This window comes from Arachis ipaensis, chromosome B5 (assembly GCF_059453495.1).
Source record: "Arachis ipaensis isolate K30076 ecotype BB chromosome B5, ASM5945349v1, whole genome shotgun sequence".
Taxonomy (NCBI): domain Eukaryota; kingdom Viridiplantae; phylum Streptophyta; class Magnoliopsida; order Fabales; family Fabaceae; genus Arachis; species Arachis ipaensis.
The window spans coordinates 49,211,376-49,220,812 of NC_142440.1; positions in this window are offsets into that span (position 1 = coordinate 49,211,376).

Below are 9,437 nucleotides of genomic sequence, written 5' to 3' on the forward strand. Positions count from 1 at the left end.
TAATGATCCACTGCATAATGAAAGGAGGGGAGATCAATGTGAGAGAAATCATCGCCAAGAACATCATTAGCATAGCTGAATATGTCCAACAAGATAGTTGGCTAGGATATCCTAGTACTATTTTGCGCTTATGTGAAGAGGCTGGAGTACCACTTAAAGAATTTGAAGAAACAGACTTGGTGTCCATTGGGAAGCCCATTACTAGGGAAAGATTGGAGTATGTCACCACAGTCCAATTGGAGAGGCAACCTCTAGCAAGAAGAAAGAAAAGGAAAGAAGCAAGACAAGAAGAAGAGCATGAAGAAATGGAAGAACCAAGTGCTTTGAACATGAATCAACTCCAAGACGCTTTGGAAGTAATCTTTGGGCAATACTCACAAATTCAAAGAAGTCAGGAGGAACAAGCTCAACAAAAAAAGGACCTTTGGCAATTGATGGATCAACAAAGAGGAACCCAAGCTTAATGGGTGGATTAGCAGAGGGAATATCAAACGCACATGATGGAACTACAACAAGAGCAATATACCAAGATGTATGAAGCCATCAACAACTCAACTGCTGAATATGAAAGATCCATGAATAAAGTAATACAAGAACAGTTTCAGTTGAGGAAAGAGCAAACTCAACAAAGGGAGCTTCTCTAAAGAATGGATGACAGAACAGACAAGCTTTACAGAGAATTCAATGAAAACAGAATGTTCAAGGAGGCTAGACACATAGATAGAGTTGAATATGATATGACCACTCAAGAAAAGCTCACCTACCTTTGTGGGACACTTCCAGCGCTCAACCCACAAATCCAAACATTCAATGAAGCACAAAAGGTATTGGAAGAACAAGAAATCTCAAGAGTGAAGTTCAACATTCAAAGGTTAAAAGACAAGATGGTAAGCTCAGGGATATGGAGGAAAGTGGAAGAGGAATCAATAACAAAACAACAAGGAGAACTGAGAAAGAAGAAAAGGGAGGATCCAAAGGGCAAAGGAAAACAAGGAAAATCAAGCAAAGGAAAGGGACCCAAAGCTTAAAGGTGGTGAAGTTCTTTTAGTATTTTAATAAATAAAGAAGATGTATGTCTGAAACATGATATACCTTCTAGGAGTCTTTTATGCACTTTCATGTCTATAATATGCATTTTCATGTTTACATCATGTATCCGCATATGCTTAGAATGTATGCTTGTTTTAAGCCCTTTTGCTCGATAATAGAATAAAAGATGCAGTTTGAGCAAGAACAGAGGGAAATCTAGCCTAGAGAGAATAAAGTTGTCCTACAAAAGTGTCAATATACATGCTTTCACTGAGAATGAATCAGGGCTCAAGGAATCAAAAGGATGCTTGTTTACACAAGGCTAGTTAGTTGAAAGCTACAAAACCCAAGTTAGAAAAACTTGAATAAAGAAAACAGAGAACACAAAATGAAAAACTAGGCATCAATGACAAAATTTGGATATGTGTCTGTGGTGATTGATGTTAGGAGATATACTTGGGCTAGTAAATCCGAGGGGTGCTTCATCACCTAATAACTTGGGTTAACTAACTCGGGATTATCGATTGAAAACCCACATTCAAGAGTAGCTCCATAACAGAACATTTAGCAGCCCAAAGAGGTGCTGGACACCACTATCCAAATAAAATATCAAAGTTATATGCATGTGATTGAATGTGTTAAGGAGAGAGGCTTGAGTTAGTAAATCTTTAAGAGTGTTTCAACACTTAACAACTTAAACCAACTGGTTTGGGATTGTTGATTGAAAGCTTATGCTAAAGAGCCGCCTTAAGACAAGATTTTTAGCTCAATTGAAAAAAAAAAAGAGAAAAAGAGGTCTAGTGAAGCTAACTAGTTTAGTAGTGAAGCAAGCATTTCACTAAAGAAGTTGAAGAAGCCTTGATCATTTGCATTGAACAAAGGATTACACAAATAAGGAGAACAATTTTTTTTAGGAAATGCCTCTCTGTTAAGATAGTTAATTTTTGCATCTTGAATTCTGTTATCGAACCCTCTTATCTCTTGCTTGAGGACAAGCAAAATTTTAAGTTTGGTGTTGTGATGCATTCGCATATTTGCTATTTTAACTAGTTAGTTTAGTTGGTTTTAGCTTAATTTCATTTATTATTACTAAAATAAACAAGCAATTTAGTGAGTTTTCTCTACATACATTCATGAACCAAGAACTAGGTGAAATTTGGCATAATTCATGCAAATCATTTAAAAAGTTTATAAACAAGTTGATATGAATGATTCTCTTGAAATTCATTGCATAAGATGGCAAGACTTTGAGGAAGATTCTTTGATTTATGTCAGGTGATGAAGAAAGAAGACAATGGAGCAAGAATTTGGAGCAAAAAGGTTTGAAGATGTATCAATCTTGGCAAGGAAACAGAGGAAGCACGTTGCCAACTCCGGAGTGTTTGTGGACAACGCCAAGAAGCTTGAAACAGAGCAAGAAAGGAAGCTTGAGAGCGTTGCCAGGCAGGGAATGAATTGGTGTGTTCCCTGGCAACGCCCACAACAACGCCAGGCCAAGAAATGCCAAGCCAAGGAAGGTCGAGCACGTTGCCAAGGCAAGAAGGGGAAGGCGTGTTTCTTGGCAACGCCAGCAGCAACGCTGGCCACTTCTAGGCACCCCTGGAGAAGCTCGAGCACGTTACCCAGTAGGGGATGAACTGGCGTGTGTGGCAATAATGCCAGCAACAACGGTGACCACTGTAAGGTAGCCATGGAAAATGATCTTGGGCGTTGCCAACTTGAAGTTGAATATGCATGTTCCTTGGCAACGTAAGGCCAAGAAAGTGAGCCAAGGAGAGCTCAATGGCGTTGTTGCCTTGAAGTTAAAATGGCGTGTTCATCAACAACGCCAGCAACAACGCCAAGGCTGAAAACTTCGGCCAGGGGAGGATCGAGCATTGTTAGTGGCGTGTTTGCCAACAACTTCACCAACAACTCCAACCAAGACAGCCTGACCTCACCTTCTTCAAGGATGTATAGCTTGAGTTACAGAGATCCAATTTGAGTGCTTCTAGTTGCGTTGGAAAGATGACATCTAGAGCTTTCCAATGATATATAATAGTCTACAGTGAAGCATGAAATGGAAGCTCAAATCAGAGTCATCTTTAGGCCCCAAAAACAAGAAAATGAAGTTGAGAGTTAAGGAGGAATGAATGAGCTAAAGAGGATGCTCGAACACGTTGCCAAGGAAATAATGAACTGGCGTGTTCCTTGGCAACTCCAGCAACAACGCCCATGCAAAATTGGGCTAAGGGAGTCTTTGGCATTGGAGCTGGCGTGTTTGGCAACAACTCCACCAACAACTCCAGAAAATTTGGCAGCTTGACCCTACCCTCTTCAATGGAGTATATCTTGAGATACAAAGCTCCAAATGAAACAACCCCAAGTGCATTGGAAAGAAGACATTCTAAGCTTTCCAATGATATATAATAGTTTATATTGAAGCAAACGATTAAAGCTCAAAGTTCAGGCAACATCAAGCATAAAAAGAGAAGTAAGAATGAAGAACAAGCCAAGTGTTTGGCAACAACTTGGGCAACAACTTGGGCAACAACGCCCAAGCACCATGTCCCACACCCAGAAAATGCCTTAGCACGTTGCCAACGTGCAACAAGGCTGGCGTGTTTGCCAGTAACGCCCCTCTTGGGCCAGAATTGATGCCAACTTGCTCTGCTTTCCTCGGCTCTCTTCAAAGGCCAACAATTCCTCTACTGAGCCAGCAAAATCAACAAGGACAAAGCCCAAATTGCTAACCCAATTAATGAATCTCTAGAAGCTTGGAAGACTAGTATAAATAGAGAAGGAAATTATATTTTGGGGACTTTTTTTTTGGGGACTTTTTACTTTTTACCCTTAGACTGTTACATTTGAAAACTAGCATTTTCTGTTTTACTGCTTCTCACCGATCCTCTAATTTGTTTTCTTTTGCAATTTTAAATTTTAGTTTTTCAAGAACTTCTTATTCCTCTTCTTCTTCATTCTTCTCTGCACTTAGTTTAATTTTTATCTATGACAATTGTTGTTGAAATTGGAGCTATGATTCCCTAAATCCCACTTTCATTAGGGGGAAGAGCTCTGTTTATTTGAATGGATTGATAACTTTTCTTTTCCTTCTCAATTCAAGTGGTTCATCCAAGAGGAAACTCTTGTTCTTCAAAGATTTAATCACCATCGAGAGAGGGGTTAAATCTATATGAATTGTGTGGTGAACTTGAGAAAGAAACCATATAATTCAGTTTAGAGTTCATCCTTTCATAATTTCCTTGATTAATACACCTTGGGTTGGTATGTGAGATGTAATCATCCTTGGTTGAAATCCTGGGAATTGTGTGGACTTGGATTAGAAATTGAACTTCACCTCTTCTCATGACCAATTAGATCACGAGAGTGGCAATTGATTGTATTGAGAGAAATTGAATTACCAAGAGATTGGGATTCAATTATTCACAATCTGCCATGGATCTATACCCATGATTGAGAAGGAGTTGAGCAAAATCAATTCATGACAATTTACATCTCTGACTCCTAATGATCTCTCCATCATTAATTCTTATTTCTTTTGTTCTTTAGTCATTTTGAATGCCCACTACCCAATTCCCTTTTATCTTCTTGCAATTTATCTTTCTTGCCAATTACATTCTGTTTTCTATATCTAGCAGTTTACTTTTCTGCTCTTTATAATTCCACAATCTTTACTTTTTTGCAAGTTATCTTTAATGTCATTTAAGTTTCTTACATTTTAAGTTTCAGTTATTTACTTTCATTGTTCTTCTTTATTCTAGTTCTTTAAATTCTTTGTCATTTAACTTTCCGCAATTACATTCAAAAATCAAATCTCATGAATTCAAAACCATGTTTGCTTGACTAAAATTACCATTTAACTAAAGTTGATTAATCTACCAATCTCCGTGGGATCGACCTCACTCTTAGTGAGTTTTATTACTTGATACGACCCGGTATACTTGCCGGTTGCGCGTTAATATTTTAATTTTTTGCGTATCAAATTGGTAAAAACCTTTTCACCTTCCTCAATGACTAACCGCCTCCGAGCTTGCCTAATATGAAGCAAAGTTCTTTCAATTTCCAAATCAAAGGGTGCTAAGCTTGTATTTGGTAGTGAACGCGTCATACAATGAAGGAGATAAGAAACTCATGACATCAATTGGTATCTAAGCAAAGACTTATCCTAACTAACAATCAAGCAAACAGTCAATCAAGAGAGAAATGCAAATATTCACATATTAACATATTCACACTAACCAATAGAATGGCACACATAAGCAAGTCAACGGCAACGGTGCCATTTTGATGAACGGAAATATTCTTATGCCGGTTAGAAACTAGTAATGAATCCGATCATGAGTATAGTCTAACCAACACGCGAATACCGCATCAAACAATTCTAAAATCTATGACCGAGAGTATTGATCCCGGTTTGTTCTCCCTAGGAATTACTTTAGAATGTGCATCATTGATTAAGAAAGCTTTTATGGTTTTGGGAGTTAGTGCAGGAATTCAAGCTAACAAAGCAAACAACAATTAATTGAGATAAAAGCCTTGGCTAAGGGTAAGCATTGGAAGTTCCATCATTATAGTTTCCTTCAATTATGATAAGAGTTTATTGTTGCTTCACTTAGTTAACCCCCTAACAATGGAGGAAAGTCAAGTGAGAGTAACTAATTTCAGTCACAAGTCCTAGTCTCACCCTAGGGAAGTCTAGCTTTAGTGCACTCCAAGTCAATTAGCAACTTCTCAATTCATAATCTACAATTGATATCCATTATTCAAGTGTTTCCAATAACTCAAACCCTAAGCCAAGTAAGAGGAATCTACTCCATAGCTAGGGTTGTCAATATCACAAACAATTGGTAGGCAATCATAGAAAATATGATATAATTGAGAGAAGAGAATTGAATTAAAGCTATCTAATCCAAACAATCATCAACAATCAAACAATTGAATGAAACTTCAATTCATTAATCCACATTCAAAATAACAAAGTGAACCAAATCTAGATCTAAGAAATTGAACCAAAAGAACATCAATTAAGAGTAGAAGAAGAGTAGATCTACATTTGTATTAAAATAAAAAGTCAATTAGCAATAGATCTCACCAAGAATTCAAAGGAAACTTGCAATGGAGGAAGTGAAAACCTAGAGAGAAGTTGGAGTTTCTCTCTCTAAAAACAAAATGTAACTAACTTCCTAAAAATATTTAGCAATATGACTAATTCCCCTCACACCCTAATTCTTGGTCTTCTTAAGCTTTTCCCTCCAAAATCTGCTCTAAAACAGGGCCTAGGAACCCCTTGAAATCGCTGGGCACATGTTTCATTTAAAAAATCATGTGCGCACATCGACGCGTACGCGCACTACACGCGTACACATCCCTGGGATCTTTTGCGATCTGCGCGCAGGCGTGAAGTGCGTGCGAGCATCATAAGGAATATGGCCCAGCCATATAAGCGCGCCGGTTCTTCGCTCGGCTCCACTGCGCTGGCTCTGGATGAGCGCATCCACGCGTACGCGCATAGTGCGCGTGCGCGTGCATGTCCAAACTTCAATTCTTTGATTTGTTTCATGATCCTTCCATTCATGCATGCTTCCTTCATTCCTCTTGGCCATTTTTGCCCTATAACTTCTGAAATCACTTAACAAACGGATCAAGGCATCTAATGGTAATAGAGGAGGATTACAATATCTCAATTTTGATGCAAAAGAAGCATATTTTCATCTATGAGGTAAAATGGGAAAGAGACACGAAATCATACAGTTTTATATGAATAAGTGTGGAAGATCATTGATAAAACCCTTAGATTCTATGCATGATAAACCCTAAAAACGGGGTTTATCAGTTGCCTAAGAGTTGAGTTTCAATTAAGCTCCTATCTATTCTCTGAGTGGGGTTAATAACATTGTGATTTTAAATAGTTTTGGAATCTTTGAGTTTAGCTTTTTTTTTCTTTTGAATTTTTCCAATCAGTGGTACTCAGAGCCTTTGGCATACTCTTTATTTGCACTTGACTTTGACTCTAAGTGCTCTATCTCAAGTTTTACTTGACACATTCACACCACAAGCATATGGCTAGGAAAACGAATCTTTTGAGATTTTTATTACACTTAACCTTCCTAATCATTGATGCTCAGAGCCTTGGCCCCTGCTTTTTATTTTCTTTTTCTTTTTGCTGTTTGTTTTGCTTCAAGGATCAATTTCTTGTTTAATTTAGAGAATTCATAATACTTCTCAAAATTTCTGTATCCCAAGAATTAACATCCTTAACTCCAAGATCAAATATACACTATTCCTTTCATGTAATCAAAACCACAGATAAATACCACCACATCAAGATACATAAGACAATTTAGAGTATAAACGCAGGTTCTCATGCATTATGTCACTTCTTTTCTTTTTTTTTTTTTGAATTCAAGCTTAATGGGTGATACATGAGACAACTTTTTCAAACTAAAATTAAAATACTAAAATAATTAATAAACTAGAAAATAAGAATGCTAAAACTCATGCATAGGATTGGAAACAAATAACAGAAAACAGGAAGTACTCAAGTAAAATCAGAAATAGGAAATAGCATAAAAGAACTTAACCACCACAGTTGTCCTGTTGGCTGCCTCCTCCCTGGATGGAGCTCCTAGGAATCCTCTCTACAATCCAAAGTCGTGCCTCATTTGTGAGAGCTCATGACGCTAACTCTGCTGCTCCTCCAATAGCTGCTGAAGAAGGGCAGTGTGGCCCTTATGACTCACCCTCAGCTGATCGATGGATCAGGTCAGCTGCTGTCAATACTCCTGTGGAAGGAAATACTATCACTGAGGCATCACTGGCTGCTCTGGCTGAGGTGGGGAAACCATCTCCTCCCTCGGGGCTATAGCATACTCTCGAGCATACTCCATAGTCTTCTTAGAGATGGGCCCATCTATGGAGATGAGTGTATCATGCTCAATACGCACTTTGGCAGCATCACAGAGGTGATAGATAAAGTGCGAGAATGCCATCTTGGCGTTGGTGGAGACTTTGGAAGCAATGCTATAGATCTCCTGTGGAATCACCCGCTCCACCTCCACCTCGTTCCTGAGCATGATACAGTGAATCATCACTGCTCGGTCTATACTAACCTCAGAATGACTACTCATCGGGATGATGGAGCGCTGAATAAATTCCAATCACCCTCTAGCAACCGGCTAAAAATCATGCCGCCCCAATAACAGGGGAAAATGTCGGTAAAGAATTTCACAAAAATGAGTGCGTTGTAAGCATAGTTCTAAACCGACTATTAACCTCAATCAAATTTAAGTTGTTTGTCACTTAAGCAAACCCAATAAAATTAACCGAAGTATTAAATCTCGGGTCGTCTCTCAAAGAATTACCGGGAGGTGTATTTATTATTGGTTATGAAAAAGTATCTTTTTGGGTTTTTAATTGTTGAACAAGTAATGTAAAATGACAATAAAATAAACTAAAACTAAGAAAAGTCCTAGCAAGGATTGAGAATTAGAATTCCTATCCTCATTATCATCCTCCAATTGTGATGGTAATTGCCTTTTGCTTTCACTTAGTTAACCTCTAACAATGAAGGAAAGTCAAGTGAGCAAAACCAACTTAAGTTCATAAGTTCTAATCAAAGAGTAGATTTAGTGAAGCTTAAGCCAACTAGCAATTTTCAATTACCAATCAATAAAATAATTTTGATAACTCAAGAGTCTCTAATTGATCAATCCAAGTTAAGAATTGAAAAAGCTAATTTAAAACCCAACCAAGTATTTTATCAAACACTTGGAAGGCGCAAAATAAAAATGTAGAAAATTAACAAGGAATATTAAATCTAAACAGTCAATTGCAAGCATCAATAATAACAAATGATGAAAGAAGCAATAAACATAAAATACCTCAAATTGCATTAAATGGGAAATTGAATCTAACATGAAGAGTTCATAAATTAAATGGGGAAAATAAATAAACCAACAAGAGAAATAGATGAACTAAAGTACTAGAACAATCAAAAGTAGAAGAGAAACTAAATAAAAGCAAAGTAGAGATTTGAAATTGAGAAGAAACTAAACCAAAAAACCGTAAAACCTAGAGAGATGAGAGGGCCTCTCTCTCCAGAAAACTACATCTAAAACCTAAATAAAGGGAATGAATGTGTGAATGAATTGATTTCCCCCCATCCAGCTTCACTTTGCAGCCTCTAAGCAGTGTTTTCGGGCTTGGAACTGGGCCAAAAGCATCCCAAAAATCGCCCCCAGCGTCTTCTAGTTAATGCAGCACGTGACGCTCCATCACGCGTACGCGTCAGTCACGCGTACGCGTCACTTGCACAAATTCATGATGCATACGCGTCGCTCGCTGACGAACAGGATTTTTGCCAGAAAAGAATTTCATAAAAATATTTGCGTTGTAGATATAGTCTCTAA